Here is a 19,231-nt window from a genome sequence, read left to right as displayed (position 1 = left end):
ACTTAGAAACAAGAGACAGACATCAAAGTATACACTGTGATTTTTTTCATTTTTATCAAGTTCAACTACCATCGAACTGATAGATATATGTTGAGAGAGTGTATGTATTTCAACTGAAATGTGACAGAGGGCATATATTCTGTGTTAATGGATGTGATTCAGGCATATGGTTCATGCACTGACTTCTCCGATACTGTTGAGGGTTAGGAATTTGAAAGATTTGTGAAATCATAAACTTTACATTGACACATTTCACTATATTTTTATTGTATACAGATATAAACACAAAAAGAAAGAGGTCAGAAAAAATTACCATTAGGCAAGAAAGGAGAAAATGACATTTTGGTTACAACCCTCTCCTCTGACAACCCCCCCCCCCCCACCACACTGACCGGATGACTGACCAATCCGGGATGTCAGTTGCTGGCTGGGTTCCAGGTGGAATGTTGGGGTGTCCGCTGGGGCTTGTTGTGGCTGGTGGCTCCACAGTAACTGGGCAGAGCCCTGCAGTTGGTCAGTGCCATGGAGGGGCTGCTGTCCTCCATGGAGCTTGGCTTTGGGCTGATCCTTAGGAAGCTGAGTGCAGTCCTGATTCTTCTCCTGCCCGATGGCCTGTGTCAGTTCATGTTCCAGAGCCTCCACGGGGATACAGTGTTGAGTCTGCCTGTCCTCACCTTGTTGGTGGGCGTGTTATTTATTTTCAGACTTATTCAGTCTGTTAAAAGTCAACTTACTGGAAGACATGAAAAGCAACTGGCAAAAACATTGGCTGCAAAAATCGAACAGAAGTGCCACCTCATCGACAAGATTTATATGGCTAAAAAGGAGTGTGCCAAGATGGAGACAACTATAAAGAAGGCCAGGCTGCCAGAGAAGGAGCCAGTGAATATACCCAGCCTCGCCAACGCTTACACGAAGTTGATGATGGTCAACCTGAATTTGAGGAAGGAAATCGATTTTCTCATCCAAGAACTGAAGCAAGAGAGATGCCTGCAGTCCATACGAGAAGAGATGGTGGAGATGCTAAAGGTGCTCAAGTCCCTGGAGGAGGTCACGAGAATCAGCACATCACAAGGGGCTTTTACCAACCAGCCAGGGGACCGAGCACCAAGTCCTGATGGTCCCTTTCCCAGGAGTGGGAGCTCGTATTAAAGCCGTGCTGCTCCCTCCCCTCCACTCAGGCCTCCCAAGCAGCCAGGCTGCATTCGCTCACTCAGTCAGATCTCCACCTGAGCTGCACTGAGGCCAGTGGTTGGAGGGCAATCCCCTCCTTTGGACCAGAGTTCCTCCAACTTTACCAGTGAGCACAGCAGTGAACTCCTACATGGTCAACATCTCTCATCTAAAATATATCGGAATTCCCAGAACACACCACGAAGCATGGGGCTTTTTTAACATTCAGCAAATGTTTGGATTATCTCTTATTAGTTGTGAAAGAAATGTTGTAATTGAGACTGATCTTCTACTTAGTTTGTACCTGTATTAAACCTCATTTCTCAAGTTTGGGTAACTTTTATGTAACAGCAATGTAAGTGAAGTGTACATATGGTTATTCTGTGTACAAATATTGCATTATAATTTGAAAATGTATGCAGTTTATCAATATAAACTTTTAGATGGCCATAGCATTTATTTCTAGAGTTTAATTCTGAAGTCATAAGTTTAAGTTAAAGAGCCTTTTTTAACCTAAGTATGTATATTTTTAAAAAAATAGGTGAACTTTTTAAAGTAGAAGTTAAATTGTACTGTTAGAAGAAAGTTTTATCATTTAATTTTTATGTTCTGCTATAACAATATCCATAATAAAAACATAAATTTGATAAATTTTAAAAAAAGAATTTCATTTTCCTCTAATTGGTCTTGTTGGACTGAGTTTTAAGGTCTTCTCTAGGACTTCAATTTTATTTCTCGAGTTTCTTTTCTCATCTACCTGAAACCCATCTATTTGGGTTATACCAAATATATTTTTGGTAAATGTGTATTTCTCTTTATTAGAAATAGTTGTCTTCATAGAATTTCTAGTAGTTTGGAAGAAGGTGAATGTGCTAGAATCACAGCCTGTGTGTCAGCTGCACTATTAGCATTCTAGCTAAGGGGAGTTTATTGTTCCAGTTTTAGTCATTGTAACACAGTCCTGTTTAATACTGCATGATCCGTGGGTTGCCATAAACTTGGTACAAATTGGAGTGCTGATATAACGTGAAATGAAGCGTCTTGTCTGAATGTTGCTTTTGTTTTGCATTTAACAAATTAGTATGTTGACATTTGTCACTGGTGGATTTCATTATTTGCTGAAAGGGTTTTAAGGGGTTTGACAGCATGAATGGTTTGTCCTACAGACTTTTGAGAATTGATAAAAGCATCTTTGTTCTTTGTACAAAAGCACCACAGATATCTTATTGATGGACACACAAAAAGGGATGGCTTGTGTAGCTGCAACATAAAATAAACCAAGAAAATAATTTTTGAGTTGCTACTTCTGCTTTTATGTGATTTCTTCCTCTCTTCCTTTTTTTTTCCTGATTAAAGAGTGTGTTTCATTCATCTCAGTAACACGCTCAAGAGCAATCAATGATCTTTTAGTAAACTTAAAATATTGGTTCCTCTATACTCCATTTACATATTTAAGAAAAGTGGTTTTAAAACATTATAAAAGCAGTTATTGTGTAGGGATTGCACTGAATAACTGTCCTGAATCCCCAGATAACAGAGACGGAAGACGGGCGAGTCAGCCTGTGGATCAAGAAATGAAGAGTTGCATATAGACAAGAAACGAAGATAAAAATTTGATTTAAAATGCTAGTTTAATCAAAAGAGTAAAAATGCATGTTCTCCTGTCATTGCTTTTCTGTAGTTATATTTAGGGGAGCAGCCTTGTCACTCAAATGTACCTTCCCTGGGCATACCATTGGGCCTTGTTGGAAAGCGACTCACCTCACACTTTTGCCCCAAGGCTTTTAAAACCCGTCATAAAACACACACATACACATTCACACACACACTCTCTTTCCGTAAAAGCCATGATAGAAAGCTACAAACAATGAAATCTATCAATGATCAGATAATAACACCCATCACTAACAACTGCCAACACTCAGACTAAAGCAGTCAGTGTGTGGAGCCATCCATCACGCCTGTCATTTTGGCGGCGGCCAGTGCGGAGCAGGGCCTGGAGGGGGAGGGGCTGCAGAGGCCAGAGGTGAGCAGAACATAAACCAGGAGGGTGCCATCCAGACCCAACCCGAAGTTTCTACGTGACAACACAGGTACTAAGAGAAGAGAAGCGAACGACTCGACAAAGAATTTCATTTATGGAACGCCCCCCCCCCCACCATAGACTGTGATCTCCATGAGACCCCAGTCCCTGTCCCTTTTGTTTTTTAATGTATCCCATGCACCAAGCACAGGCAGTTAGTAGACACTCAGTAAATATTTGCCAAATGAATGGATAGTTGGGTCAACATCAGCGTCTGCCTTTCTGTGTCCTGTTCATCCAACCCGGTCTTGGACCAAGAGTTTCTACTCCCTGAATGAAATCACTTTGTGAACCAGGAGCCAGAGCTGGTCCCACTGTGCGTGCGTTCAGAGTGGTATTAGAAAGGAGAGCCGCATAGGCCTGCTGCTCCAGCTCAGTCTTTTCCACATTGTGAGCCTGCGTTTCCTCACCTGAAGGGAAAAGAATCCACAACCCTCACAAAGCTGTCGACGTGCAGTAACAAAGAGGAAGAAAAGATGGATGCGAAGGGACTTCAAAAATTATAAGGCTGTTACTCTTCACTTTATTAATTAAGGGGTTTTTCTTCTGGGACGTCACTGATGGAAGAGTTAATTTACTACGGAAAAGAATAAATAATAAATGCATAATAATAATATAATAAATAATGAGTGACAGTGGTATTTTAATACCAGGCTTGATTGATTTCCCAAAGACACAGGGAAGAGCTGAGCCTGCAGCCATGTGTGGAGGTGTGGACAGCCCTGCTTTGTGACATCTGCGTACGGCTTCTCAGTTGTCCCTCGGCTGTCACTGCGTAGTCCCTTCTGTAGAGGAAAGGACTGAAGAACTGAGAGATCCAGTGGTTGAGCCCGGCCTGGGCAGTGGGGCTCCCCAGAGTGCCAGGGTGCAGGGTCCCCTGCAAAGTGTGCTCAACCCTACACATCCTCTCCTGAGCTGTTTCTCAGGCAAGATCTCTGGCCTCAGGGAGTCAGTGGGACGGGGCAGTTCAGCCACCCCTGAACTTCTGCCAAAGCAACCTCTCTGTAAACTGAATGCAAGGTACCTCCTCTGAGCAGCTCTCTGGAAGTGAAGGTGACATCAAATGACCATCAAGTGCCTTTCCAGCTCTAAGATACTTTGCACTTCAGGTTTCTTCCTTTCCAGCTTAGGGAAATTATTTTCCCCACTTTTCCTGAGAGGGGAAGTAGAAGACCCCGGGCCGTCTGTGACAGCTGCCAACGCGGCTGTCTCTTAATGGAAAGTCAGCTTCCTTCTGAGGTTGCTTAACATAGCAGAAGCTTCTCCAGAACAGAGAAGCCCAATGTTTCCCTTTAGCTTTTTGACGTCATTCGCCCGTGGGTGGGTTCCCGTCGGCCGCCTCTTCAACCACACTAGATTTTATTGCATGGATCTGAAAAACACACGTCGGTGTGGCTGGCCACCTAAAGAAGCAGCTGAGCCCAGGAGCCCTGCCGCTAAGCTGTGGCCAGGAGAGCCAGTTTCGGTCCAGCCTCGGACGGTGCCAGGATCCCATCTCCAGGAGTAAATTAGCCGTCCTCCCCCTCCCAGCCTCCCGCCAATAAAAGCGGAATGTTCACTTTACACTATCTCATGAGGGATTTGAAGAATCAATTCTGAACACAGACTTGAAAGCACTTAGCTGTCTGAGAGAGAACGTAAGAGGGAGGGACGGACATTGGTGGCGTGTTTACTGTGCGCTGGGTACGGGGGTGGGCACTTGACTTTCATTCTTTATTTAACTCAGCTGTATAATCATCAGACACAAATTGTCAAACAGTAGGTTTTTCAGGCCACTAAGACCCCACAGCTTATTGAGAAGACAATGGACGAGCAGAGAGAGAGAGAAGGGGAAAGCAGACCTACCCCCGGAGAGCTGAATGTCTTTAGCATTCTTAACACCATCCCCGCAAAGTTTAAAACCCTGATTGCAATGCACAAATACGAGGCATTGGAAGTACATCCATTAACGCAAGTATTTTGCCCTCTGGTTGCTTTCGCATGTCAAAGAATTCAGCTGAGTGATTGCAAATCTAACTGCTGATAAATAACAAGAGATGTTAATCTGACTCCAGTATTTTCCTTCCTAAGTTAAAAATAATGGTGCCAACCCTCCTGGTACGTGTTTAGGTGATTGGTCTCATTATGTGTAATAGGTGGTAAATTCAGGAGAACCGAACTTGGTCGCCAAAATAAGCAACATTGCCCATGACATTATGGAATAAAAACACACACTCGTCTTGGTCTCGGCTGCTTTGAGGCTTCCATCGCCTGGTAACGTGAGCTGTGCTCACGGTGAGGCGCATGTGTGGAAATCACGCCACACAAAAACTGTGACTCAGGTCTGTTCTCAGAAGAACTGAGGTAATGGCTATTAATATTTTATTTCATACATTATAGTGTTTGCAGAGGCAAACACTGTAGTTAAGGTTACATGCACTGACCCTCCAGCCTAACCCAGTTTTCCTTTAGGCCAGACTTTCTTTCCACAGATGTGTTCAACCCAAAGGTGTATTTTCAGAGCCTTAAAAAAGTAGATGAAAGAACAAGAAAGAAAATCTGAAAACCATTCGATAAATCATTATAGTTACACGACTGAAAAATATGGTGCTTGTTATCCTTGGAAAAGAGTCAGACATGTTTCCCTTCTCGTTTGTGGTTATTTTCCTCCCAAGTGAAACTGGTGAACAACCGACTGAGGTTGAAACTTTCCTGAAAGGTAGCCCTTTGTCAGCAGAAGAAAGGCCAAGTCTTCCCCAGGGAAGCATCTTAGCAGCTGCTGGTCTGTGGCATCAGGGCCATCTCAGATGTGTTTTATGAAAGTGGCCACAGAGGGTGGTGTACACAGGTGTCTGCCCTCAGTTGCCGTGAGCTTCTAGCTCTGAATGAGTCATCAGTTTCAGGCCAGGGGCCTCCTTTGGTTCTGCAGAGACGAGGATCTTGTAAGACAGTTCGCCGTCTTGCAGACTTCGGGCCGGCGTGACTCAGCTGTGGCGCGCGGGCCGCTCCCACCGTGTGGCATGAGAGTGCTGCCTCTCTGCACCTTTGTCTTCTTGTACGTCAGATGGGGCGGGGCAGGCCTCTATGATCCCTTTTGGATTGAGTGCCCAGGGATTCCTGAAGCAGTCTCCCCCCTTCCCCAACTTTACTGTCAGCTCATCTCTCCACCCCAGACCACATCCCGCCCGTGAGCCAGACTCTGTGCCGGCCTTTGGATCTGCGTGCCCCTGCCCCAGATTGGCTCATCTCTCTGCTCCAGCCCCGCCCAACCCCAGCCCCTTACGGACCGATTTCTTACCCCACTGGTGCTCCCTGTACTCTCACCCTTCCTCCTCAACCTTAGTCCTCCATCAAAATGAGCCTGTGCTCTTTCCCAGAGCCCTTCCCGGCGGCTGGAACCGAATATGGCCTGCGTGCTCACCTTGGGGGTAGTGGCTGTGAAGCTGTGCCTTCTCCCACTGGGCCCTGGGGCCACGTGGTGCCTTCATCCACCAGGCGTGACTCCATTAGGGGAGGCGCAGGCATCTGCGGCAGGCTGGCCGGCTGAGATCACGCCGTCCAGCTGGGACACCAGCTCTGCTACAGTGATGCCCCAGCCTCGCTCCCCCTGGCTCGCAGGTGTGGGCGTGGGGCTTGTGTGTAGCACACCAGCGGCAGATCCCCTCAGCCTCCCTCAGGGCTCGGGGGTGACTGCTGGTCCCGTCTCCCCGCTCCAACCACTCCTGCTTCTGCTGTTGACTTGAGATTTCTCGTATATAAGCCCTTAGGCACCCAGCTTCCCGCTGAGCCAGCGAAGGACAGAGGTGGCACTGATCTTGGGCGCTGACAGGGTCCAGCTCTCTCTGAGGACAGCACAGTGTCGTTTGCCAGGGACCCATCATCTATGCTTTTCCACAATGGGATGCAGTGGCTTTTCTAACTTTGTTGCTTGAAAAGTATGAGAATTTCCTTAAATCGCGTGGCAACGCTTGACTTTTCTGCCAAGAAGGGTCTTGGGTCGGGGAGGGAGAGTCCGTAAAATAAGCCATGTGAAGCTGCTGATTTCAGAAGCTTGAAAGCGGTCAGGTACCAGCAATTTCACATGGTTCATCCTGAAAGTTGAGAAGATGGCAGGTCAAGGCCTTGTCCTGATGTGTCATTTGCCTAGAATATTATGTTACAGAAGAACATCAGTATTCGATTTCAAAGAATATAATTGTAGGCACTGTCATTACCACTACTACTTGTCACCTTAGAAACAATTGACAGAGAAAGAGGGACCACTAAACCACCCCTGGGAGCCGAGAGCCTCAGCCCCGGCCCCTGGTCTCCCACCTGTGCGTCTAGTTATTCAGAATTGCTCTCCTGTTACCCCCATGGTTGTCTTGTTTGGGCCAGCGTGGTTAGTTTCAGAGATAAGGGATCTTGGGTGATCAGTGGCCTCAGACGAGGTAGCTGCCGCGGCTTCATTTTTCATTTTCAAGATGTCACGGCAATCAGAAAGCCATTTGCTAATAAAACGGGTGGGATTCATTGCCGAGTGTGTTCCCATCCATGCTGTCACTGCCTCACCCAGATTTCTCAGAGCAGGCGCTGGCTCCGTGTCGTAGCCGAATGATGTCATCTCAGTTGTAACGTAATTTTCCAGCTGGCCAGGATGGAAAAGGGGTTTATTATTGTGGCATGTTTTCCACCGTGTCTGAAAGAAAATGAAGCAGACACGGATATATGACAGCATCAGTTCTGTTTTTACAGGTGGGTCTCGAGTATACAAGGTGCCTTTCACTTGCAGTAGAAATGTGACTCTATGGCAAAAGCACATTAAGAAAAAAACTTTTCCTCAAGAGATTTAAAATATATATGTAATTAGTGTTGGGAGCTGGCCTGGAGTACATTTACCTAGAAGGACTAGGGGCAGACTGCCCAGTCTCTGGTCTCATTTCTGCCCCTATTGACAAGACTATGGGTTAATCTTTGCCTAGATTTTTCCAAGGAGAAAATGGAGACCTCCCAAGATATTTGTATCTATGTTTGTGTGTTTGGTTTTAGCTTTTCATTGAAGTACGATACTTGCAGAAAAGTGAACCTCATAAGTGTACAGCTCATCAAATGCTCACAAACTGAACACACCTCTATAACTAGCACCCTGATCAAGAAACCAAATGTGAGCAATGCCCCAGAAGACCCTGGTGGCCTCTTCCAGTCACCTCCCGCCTGACACACACAAGGATCAGTGTCCTGACTTCTAATAGCATAGATTTTTGCCCAGTGCCACCCATATCAGACTTCTGACCTGCAGACCTGTAAAATGATAAATCTGTGTTCTATTAAGCCACTAAATTTGTGGTTATTTGTTACAGCAGCAGCAGCAGACTGATACAGTGATGCAGCTGGCAGGTGGGAGAGCCGCAAGTCAAAGCCAGAGCTTTGTCCCCATAGCCCGAGTTCTTAAAAACCACCATAACATATAGGACTGCCTTTAGCTTTTTAGTACGTTTTTGGTCTTCTGTGGAGGATAAGAAGGTAAAATAAAAGTCCAATGTCAGCCAGCATCAGGCTAAGTTGGGAACAGTTAGGGTGTGTCTTTGAAGTATGCTGACCTGCCCATCCCACAGTCCCCATGTTCAGAATGCCTCCTGTCTAGAAAAATGTAATATGGTATGTTACTGACACTTCAGTGTGAATTATTTTACTGTATTAGCCCTTCCTAAAGTATTTGCATTCTAAAAGACTCAAGAAATGGCTCTCTAATATTTACGAAAAAGAGGGCTACCCTAGGGTACTGCCGCCAACCTTGTTGGTTGAGGAACCCAGCACCCCATAAGCACCCCCCTTCTTCCTGCCTGCCTCTATCATGGAGTCAGAAGAAGCCGAAGACCCTCGTTCCCATGCAGCCTTATAGGCTGGATAACTAACGAGTGGAAATCTGTTACGGGCTTTCCAGAAGTTTTGCTTTCCTGGTGAAAGTTTTGCTTTTCCCGTTGCTGGCACAGCTCCCCTCTGCTGCCTCTGCTCCTTTTCCCCTTTGTTGAATATGAAAGTGATGCCTGGAGCTGTGGGGGTCAGCTGTGGCCAGGAGGTAACAAGCACGAAGAGGAAAGTGAACATGGTGAGGGTGGCAGAGGGGGCAGGTAGACCTAGAGCTCTGACCACATTGCTGGGTCACTGAGCCAACCCCAGCAGCCGTCCTCCTCCAGGCGTCTTGTTGCAGGAAAGAAAACACCTCCTGTGTCTGCTGGTGTTAGCTGTCTTTTCTGGTACTTGCAGCTGAGTATATTCCAAATGGGCTGAGATGCCTTTCAGATCACAAGAGGGCAACTACCCAGGAATGGGGACACGGGCACTAAGAATTATTTATTATTTAGAAGGAGAGAAATTCCTGTGATCCCCCCTCCGCCCCCACTTTCCCCATGGTGAGCACCTCCAAGGGAACCATTCCAGAAAAATGGATTTAACTGTAGATCTCCAGTAAACCTGATGCATTCCATTTGGAGGGAAGAAGTGGAGAGCTTGTAATTTTAAATGCAAAGGTTAGTTAAAGCCTGGAGACTTTGGAGAGCAAACCCTTTTATTTTGTTTATTTTTGTTGCTGGTGAGGTTTATTACCTTTTAAAGGGAAATGCTGTTAAGTTCAGTACCTCTGAGAATGACCATCTGTCCCAGACCTTCTAGGACCACCCTGGAAAATATGAGGCATGCTGTCCCTTTATCTCCTCAAGCAGGCCGCGTGGGTCTATTTGTAGAGTCACAAACTGAGATTCGGAAATATGGCTATTGTTCTTAAAAGCTCAGTTATTTATGAAGACCCCAAAGCCAGGTGATCCCTTATCCTTAATGGCACTTGCTGATGTGAATGGGTACTTTCAAAAATTCAGAGAGACATTTACTTTATAAGCAACCGCTAAGAAGATCTCTGACTGGATAAAGATAACTCCAGCAGGCTAGTCCTTTTAACAAAGGTGGTGATATATATTGTGGCAGCTGAATGGTCCTTTACAGCCTGGGGAGAACAATCAGGGAATTCATTCATTTAATTCATGAATTTTCCTTCTATTTACACTTTAAACAAACATGCCAGTTGTTTGCTTAGCTGACAAGCTCTGCCTTCATTATGAGCCATTAGTGGCTAGTCATAATTGAAACTGTGTTTGGAGTTAAAAAATACAATTAACCTAATTAATTCCACTCTTAGTAATATGGAATTTCTAGTGACTGACTTGAACTGGGCTGAAGTTTGTGTCTTTGCCCTCTCCGCCAGGCAAGAGTTCACTGAACCGTTTTATGGCCGTAGATTGATAGTAAAATTTTTCATAGGAAAAGCTAAACAAGAGGTGAAATCCACATGCTTGTAAGAAGTCAGGCAGCAAATATAAATAAGTGTCTGGGCAGAGCATCCTGTAAGAAATACTTGGTCCTCTCTGCGTACTTTTTTTTTAAATGGGAGTACTGGGGGGTTTAATGGGAGTACCAGGACCTCGTGCGTGCTAAGTACCAGCTATACCACTGAGCTGTCCCACCCACCCTCCTCTGCTTACTTTTGATGGAGACGTGGATAGAAAGGATATTTCATTGTTCTCTAAATCCTGCTATAAGAAAGGAGTGGAGTGAAGCACATATGTGGTTATAAATGACAGTGGAGTCAGCCAGTGGCGGGGAGGCTGAGAGGAGTGATGAGGAGCTGGGGTGCCAGAACCCCCTCTGAAAGATTCAGTTGCTATTCAACTGCAGTCACTACATAGGAATGTGGGCCTCGTGTGATTGGATCTTTCAAATTTTAAATAAAATGAGAAAATCTGGATTTCTAGGTGAAATCTTCCCATTTATAAATTTTGGCAGCGGATTTTTTTCTTTTTTTTGAGTTAATGCTGTGCAGCTTCTGCAGTGTTGATCAGTGGCTCTCGAGTGTGGTCCCTAGATCAACAACGTCATTGTCACCTGGAAACATCATAGCAAATGCAGATTCTGAGGCCCTGCCCAGACCTGTGAATCAGACTCTTTGGAGGTGTGGGTTCATCGTTCTGTTTTAACAAGCCCTCCAGGTAGGGGTGCCATGTTTAGCCATATTGCATGGGACATATGCTGAAAAAATCGTTCGTTGTTTATCTGGAATCCCGACTTAACTGACTGTCTTGTATTTATCTAGCAACCCTATCCCTGGGTGATTCTGAAACACGCTGATGTCGATCAAGCAAAACATGCAAACGAGCCAGGCTGCCTGTATTTGAATCAGCTTTAACACATACTGACCGTGGGGTCTCGGACAGGCGGTGTAACTGCTCTGTGCCTTAGTTTACTTAAATGGGGATAAAATATCCCCCTGCCAGCGCTGTTGTTAGAACTGAATGAGTTAGAACTGTGCCGGGGAGCGAGAAAGCCATGTCTGCGAGTTTACCATCATCCGTATTTTATTTTTCCCTTCTTTTTTCTCCACTACCATCATCCCAACTGTCAGGGAATACTTGAACTCCGCTTCCTTCAATCTCTCGTCCTAGATCTAACTTTGATTTCGGTATAGAACTGATTCTGGCACTTTACGTCCTATGGTAACTCTCTCTGGTGCTTGTTCTACCCAGAGTATCTCCTGCTTTGAAAGCGAGTTGACAGTGTGGCCATCTGGCTGGGGAAACTGCTTCCTACTCTCATCCTGTCAGTGTGCAGGGCCCCGCTGGGACCAGCCTTTCTGCTTCGTGTGTGCCTTCCCCAGCCCCCAGCCCAGCACTTGAACATTTCTGACTCCACCTTGAGATTTCAGATTCCCAGATTGCCTGATGGAGATGTGGGTACTTGCTCTGAGTTGTGGAAGTTACTGATGGCCCCCTCACCAATTAAATTTCCGAGTACAATTTGGGAAATCCCCACAGTTTCTTTCTATAGACGAGGAACAAGGGGAGGCTTGATTTGTGGGTCCCGAGAGCGCCTGCACTATATTTCAAAGGAAACTCGTAACCACACCGCCCTTACTGAGCATGGTACGAGCTGCCCGAACGTGTCCCTTCACGAAGCAGCTTTCCAAGCTCCCGGGCCACAAATGACTGACTTGTACACACAGCGAAAACCAACTGGATGAGCTATTATGGTTCTCAGTTGCGCCATTTTGTTGCTGTTCTGGGAACGAAACAAAATACATCATTTTATTAAATAAAGATTTCCCCTGTATCGCAGTAGAGGTTAATTTTATTAGCTCCCTTTATGGGAACAAACATCAGCACCCCGGTTGGGGAGGATGGGAGTAGGGGAGAGGGAGCGGAGAGAATCGCATTTTGTCATCCATGTGCGCCAGTGGAGGCTGCCAACATGTTTTAATTGGTAATTACTTACCAGAAGAGTGCTCCAGATCCTGCAGAAAATGCACAGCTCTCGGTTCATAACTAATTTAGAGATGATTCAAAGGACATCTTCAGCTACAACAAATACTGTTCATATAGTTTGGGTATGGGTGTGTGCCTGGTGTCCAAAACACCCGAGTGTTCAGTAACTCCAACAACAGAAAGTTAATTCTTTGTTCTCATCTATGACAATCCAGAAACCCCTTAGGTTGAAAATGTACCTTAAGATTCAGAAAGAAAGGAGTCCAAATCTCTTTAGAAAATTCAAATACTGGTTTTTGTCTTTGATTCTTTAGCTTGAAAACCAGAGGCATCCACTTGCAGCATTATTTCTTTCATCAAAAATGTTTTATTAGTGTAGAAAAGTTATTTATGATGTAAATGATATGCACATAGCTTGCACATGTATTTTAACTTGATACTTGCAGCTTTCTTTAGCTTTTTAGCTGAGCATCACCACGAGATGCCAGCCCCCGCCACCCTCCTCAGGTAGGTGGCCCGAGTTAGGTGCAGCAGCTCCTAATGGCTGAGTGCTAGTGCTGCCTCCTCTCGGCTCGAGGGCCAGGTCTCGGAAAGCAGCTCTGGGGACGATGCCCGCACGCAGAAGTCAAGTGTCTGCTGCTCTGCTCATGACTCAGCTGAGCAACCCACCAAAGGCGCTCTCTGCTCTCTAGAGTCAAAGGTGGTCTCTGTGTTTTCAAGAGTCAGAGTGATCTCCGTGTTTTGTCATAGCCATGCCATTATTTTTCCTGTTAGCAGTGGGCCAGGGCCAACACTAAACAAAATAATGAAGCTGGCAAAAATGTTTTGGTGTCCCCACTGCCACCCCTTTTCCCTCCTCGTGCCTCTAGGAGCCCCCCCTCCTCCCAGCTGTCAGCCTTTCCCTGTTTCATGAGCACCCACACGGAACCCTGGTGGGATCTGAGCACGACACCTCAGTGTGCAATGAAGCCCTGTGCTGCTGCTTCTAAGAGAACTGCCTTCAACCAGAGATGAGAAACTTGTAGCCCCTGCCTGTAAGCTGTCTGTAAGCATGTTTGCTTTGGCATAGTGCTTTTTAAAGGGTTGGGTTTTTTTTAATGGATGTGCTGGGAATTGAACTCAGGACCTCGTGCATGCTAAGCATGCGCTCTACCGCTGAGCTATTTCCCTCCGTGCAACTTCTCCCTATTATTTTCTGCTTTCTTCCTGTGGTTACCTGTTTCCCTATATTGTTACCACTCTCCTCATCTCGTTATTTACTTCCTTCATCTTGTGATCCACTCCACCTCCTGTCTACTTCCTGCCTTTAGTTATCTGCTTTCCTCCTTTTATCTGTTTCCCACCTCCCATTCTCTGCTTCCCCATCTCCTTGTCTACTTCCTTCATCTCATTATCTACCTCCCTCATCTTTTTATCTGCTTCTTTCATCACTTATCCACTTCCCTCATTGTGTTATCTTCTTGGCTCCTATAGCCCTTTGAGTTTGTCATCTGCTTTAAACCATCTCTTCCTGAAAAAAAAATTGGAGGATTTTTAAGGCAGTGACGCTACTCTGTATGATACCGTCATGGTGAATACATGTCATTATACATGTGTCCAAACCCATCGAGTGGAATGCACCAGGAGTGAGCCCTGATGTAACTACGGACCCTGGGTGATGCTGCATCAGCGCGGATCCATCCTTTGTGGTACCGAATGCACGGTTCTGACGGGGAATGTTGATAGTGGGAAAGCTGTGCGTGTGTGGAGGCAGGGGCATGTGGGAAAGCTCTGTACTTTCTGCTCAATTTTACTGTGAACCTAAAACTGCTCTAAAATATAATGTCTATTTAGGAAAAAGAAAAGTCAGGCTTTAGTGAAAGGGAGTGGGAGGTAGAGGGTGGGGAGGGGCAGCAGGCAGTCTGGCATGTTGCCCTTCCCAGGTTCCTGGAATCGTACACTAGGGACTGCCCTCAGCACCCTGGCGTCTGCTTGTCTAATTGTCCCCTTGCAGTTGCCCATGAGGGACCTGGTAAAGGATGGGATCAGGAAGATCCGGGTGTTGCGTTCAGGAATTTAGCCTCTTCGTGGGCACCAGCCGTGGAGTAGTGATGCTCCACTTGCTTCCGCTCCCCCCCGTCACCACTGCCTGTGCTTCCTTCCCTACCCTCCTGCTCACCAGGAAGAGGCTGAAGCTTTGATCAGATTGCTGATCACAAAGGTCTGGTAACCTCCGCCAGTTCTAGCTGTGATATAGATTTATGGAACAGAGGTCTCAGGGCATGGCTGGTGGCTCCCCTTGGGTGGACTCTGACGCTGGAGCTCCAGGGAGAGCAGTGAGCATTGTACCACTGGGCTTGAGCTGGCACAGAGGGATGGGGCCCTGAAGTCACAGGTCTAAACCCAGTGACCCTGGGCAGACTGGATAAGGCCTCAGGGTCAAGACTCTGAGTAGACATACCAGCTCCATGACTTACCAGCTGTGTCCCCTTGAGCTAATCATTTACCTCTCTGTGCCTCACTCTTATCATCTGTAAAACGGGGGTGATTATAAAATCTATCTCCTGAGGTCGTAGGGTAGATTAAATGAGATGATGTAGATAAAATACAACACCTAGCACGTAGCAGACACTCAGGCAACGTGAGTCTTTAGAAGGATCTGTTTCTGGTGGAAGTCTCTGGAATGTCACCCTGGGGCTTCCCCTCAGTCACTGTCTGCTTTAGTCCTGTTGGCAGTGTTCTTTTAGACTAAGTGAGTAGATATTTTATTGCCAATTTGCCATTTGGAATTTTTAAAAGAAAACATATAATAACTAGTATTTGCCCCTTCTCTCAAACCTAAATCCCTATGCTGATCAGATATTGTAGGTTTTCTTCAAGTTTTTAGACCTGGTTTCCACCACAGGCTACTGAAATTCCCATATGCCCATATCTCCTAAGGCTCCAGTTTAAGACTATACTGTGTGGCCACAGCAGGATGCCCGATGGAGCAGAGAGAATTACTAGTCCCCACTGAGCAGTCTCAGTGCCAGAGAAGAGCTGGGGCCCTCCAGGTCATCTGGGGTCCCTTTGCCTTTGGGACAAAAGTCACATCCCCTATGTTAGATTGCATCCCGGAGTGGGACTAAGGGATTTCATGGGAGAGACGAAGGTGCTGGGGCTGAGCATTTGATTGGTAAAGTGAGGTACTGGCACCTTACAGAGGGAGAGAAAGCATGTTCTGAGCCTCAAGATGGCTAACTAGGATTTGTCCTCCCTTTCAGCTATCCAAATTAAGTGTGCAAGTAGTTAAGTCACGCCAGCAAATGTCGCTCTCAGGTGATCATGAGACCCTCGGAACTACCCAGATTGCCTTTGGGAGGAGAGGAGCCAGAGTGTCCCTCTTTCTCGGCTCTTCTTTCCTCCCTCTACTGGGATATTGGGCTCCACACGTTGAGATTGAGAAAAACTTATCACCCAAAAGACGTTCAAGCTTGATGAATATAAGTCTGTTTTCTGGACGCTCATCCCAAGGATCTGAGTAAAAAGTGAATCTGCTCCCTCCCCCTGAGGGGAGTTGGGATCTGCTCCAGGATAATGGAGGAGTGGCCGGGGGCTCTTCTTGTCCTTCACCAAAAGCAGTTTCCTGTCCTCTTGGTCTTGCCCGCCCGCAGCCAGCTCTGACCCGCTGGGGCAGTAGGTCAGGGCTGGAGCCGCTGAGGATGCAGCCCTCCCTGCTGCGCAGCAAGATGGGCCGCGCTGGCCACGTCTCCTTGGACAAAGCAGAAATAAATCACACACCAGCCTCTGCTTAAGATCTGATGAAATTCTCCATTTCCGCTCCAAATTGAATTCCTCCCAGAGGATTGGAGCAGCTCCTGAGAGTAATGAAGGCACTCCTTCCTCCTCTGCTGGAAGCATGTTTTAAATTAACGGACACAGCCTTCTAATCTGGATGGGGAGGTAGCTTTTAGGAACAGTCTTGAGAAACTGTTTTCAGACCAGAAATGATATTTTTAATCTTGAGGGGCAGGGTGGCAGACATATGATACCACGTGGCCTTTGTCGGGAGGCAGCCCTGCTGGTGGTCTCCTGGGAAACAATGAGAACACGTGTCCTGCTGTCCCTCTGCCCGCCCCCCTGCGCTGCCCTGCTGGCCTCCTAGACCCCTTGTAGCAAAAGAGAATTGAAGTTTTTTGAGAGCTGAAAATACTACTTTCCTGCCCATCTCTTCTCTGGGAAAAATGATCAATTCTGTGATTTAAAAAAAATTTTTTTTGCTTTAGGATGAAGATGTCATTGAGGTGATTATCCTCCATCCTCTGTAATGATGATGAATAAACAGTTTGGCGTTTGTAGAGGCAGTTGTCCCAGGCCCTTTCAGGGGCGGGGGGAAGAAAAAAGAAACCCCGTTTTCAAATGGGTCTTGTCAGAGTGAAGACTGATGACCTGCTGGCTGATTGGGACCATGAATAAGATTCTGAGAAGTCAGAATATGTGAGGAGCCCAGGGGTGAAACTTGTCAGTCAAGGTTAAGGTAGACGGAAATTCTGAACAGCCATTCTGTTTGGAAGGCGGGCATGAAGCATGATGATCTATTGGTAGAGGAATATTTAATATTGCTCCTTGAAGTGAGTTTAAGAGCATGATACCCTTCCTCATTCGCTGTTGGAAAAAAGCAGTTGAAAAATTCTACTTAACATGAGAAATCCTGACATTCAGTTCAAAAGGAGAGGAGGAAATTCTCATTGAAAGAAAATTCTATTGGTCGTTTTATGTCAGAATTTTGTTTGCAACCCTTGAGAAAGGTTATCAAAATCTCACTCTATGTTTTTCATTTAGTTTAAGAAAGAAGCTATTTCCCTCATAGGGAGATATGATCCCAGGGTAGCCCACAGGTAAAAGCCAGCCTTAGATGGCAACCTCTGCTGCAGGAGGGTATGGGGTCTGGTTCTCGACTGGAAAATTGCTTTTCAGGGAGAAGGTCATGTTTTCCACTGATAACAGGGTCATTTATATCAAGTAAAACGCCCATCCTTCCGATTCCAGAGGAAGTTTAAGCTTTGCAGCCTTTCTCAGAGGACAGTAGGAAATACACTTCTCCGTGGTTAGGAAGAAAGGATTGAGGATGGACAGTGGGAATTTAGGCACAATTCCAGTAATGCCAGGGTCTGTCCTGAACCCATCCAAGGCCAGGCTGGTGTCTTCAAAGTACTGGCAGGTGGAGAAGGAGTTCTGCTGAGACAACAAAGGCTGTTGAAGGGGAAAAAATTACAGGGCAGGAGAACGAAGTGCCACCCCCACACGGCTGCTTTTGTGCATTCCATCAGGCCCTCGCAGACAGCCTTTGATATTTGCATAAACGGGGCCGGGCCGGATTCCACACTGGGACAAAGCAGCGAGCGGGCGCGGTGGACAGGGCAGGCTTTTTCTTCACGGGTTGCTGCGATTTCATTTCCCAGTTGTCAGCTTGTGTCCCCTTCCTGGGCCGAGGGAACAGCCCCGCTGTCTCTGTAACCACGCATGCACTGTCTGGGTCTCTGGAAAGCAGACCTTTCCAATGCAGGCTTGTCTTTGAGCCTGTTTACAAAGCCTGAAGTTACTTCTGTTTTGTTTTAGCCAAAAGGGTGAAGTGCTGCCAGCAGTATGTCTGGAATGTTATTTACTTGGTACATTTCTGTGGCTTTTCTTTGTAGCGCTGCACATGCCAGAGCAAAGGGTCATTTACTTGAAAATGCCAGGTTTCGCAGTTTGTCTTCTCCATGGGATGACTCTCTCAGTAAGAGGACATTTAGCTCCTGTGCCTCTCGGTTCCCTCCCTCCCTCCCTTCCTCCCTTCCTGCCTTCCTTCCTTCTTTTTTTTTTTTTTTTTTTCCAAGTTAGTGTCTGAACTACGGTTGGTGCCAGCTGTGTTGCACCCCTGTGTCCTAAATGCCCCAGCGACACTTTTAATTCCTGGGTTTTCTGGTAAACTCCGCCGAGAGCCTAGCAGACACTTTCTCATTTGTGTGCCTGCCCTGTTATTATTTCACATGAAAGCTGTCTACTTTGGCACGCACGGCTCCTGTGATTTCACTTGAGCTCTTGGAGCTGAATGGGCCTTGTTGTGCAAGGGAAATACAGGTGGGGTTTTCTCTACTGGTGGCTGTGGTGGAGGACAAGGCTGCAAGCAGTCCTGGCTTGTGCAGAGCCCACACGATGGCAAATGAAGGGCTTTTGAAGGAAGGAACCAGTGTTTATACAGTTTCTTAATATGGAAGCTTTCACACTGCCTTTGTTCAACTGATGGAGGAGAGATTTTTTTTTTTAAGAGCAAATTCTCATTCATAAGACTGTAAACACGTCCTGGATAAATGAGAAATACCGAAGGTGGAAGCACAGGAGATGTTCCATTTGCCTCTTCGCTCATCAACCTCCCTTCCTCCCATTTCATAAGTGCAATTCTAATCATAGTATTTGGGGTTTTAAAACAGGGTATGGAAAATGAGATTAGCTAAATCTCCCTGGCTGGTGCCAGCCCTGAGACCATGTGCACACCTGGGAGGGTTAACTCTCTTCTCTGTCTCTCTGCTAATTTCATGTCATGTGAACGTATAAGCATCCACAGATAGCAGAGGATGCCTTTGGAAATCTGTGCCTTCAGGGGCTCAGCCTTTATCAGAGTGTCTTGGATACCTCACCCATCCACGGCCTCTGTGAGTCTGTCCCCTCCGTAGCCAGCCCCAGTCTGAAATAGAACGTGTTGGGCTCC

General features: G+C 46.4%; 1 protein-coding gene across 15 annotated transcripts in view; it reads left to right on the top strand.

Annotated features, from left to right (window-relative positions):
* The window catches only part of AOPEP (aminopeptidase O (putative)), a 324,257-nt gene that overhangs the window by 163,286 nt on the left and 141,740 nt on the right, over positions 1-19,231 (top strand). The gene's annotated exons all lie outside the window — the stretch shown is intronic.

The sequence above is a fragment of the Camelus ferus genome, chromosome 4 (genome assembly GCF_009834535.1).
Source record: "Camelus ferus isolate YT-003-E chromosome 4, BCGSAC_Cfer_1.0, whole genome shotgun sequence".
Classification (NCBI taxonomy): domain Eukaryota; kingdom Metazoa; phylum Chordata; class Mammalia; order Artiodactyla; family Camelidae; genus Camelus; species Camelus ferus.
Note: the sequence above shows the minus strand (reverse complement) of the source record. Positions and strands in the feature narration are given on the sequence as shown.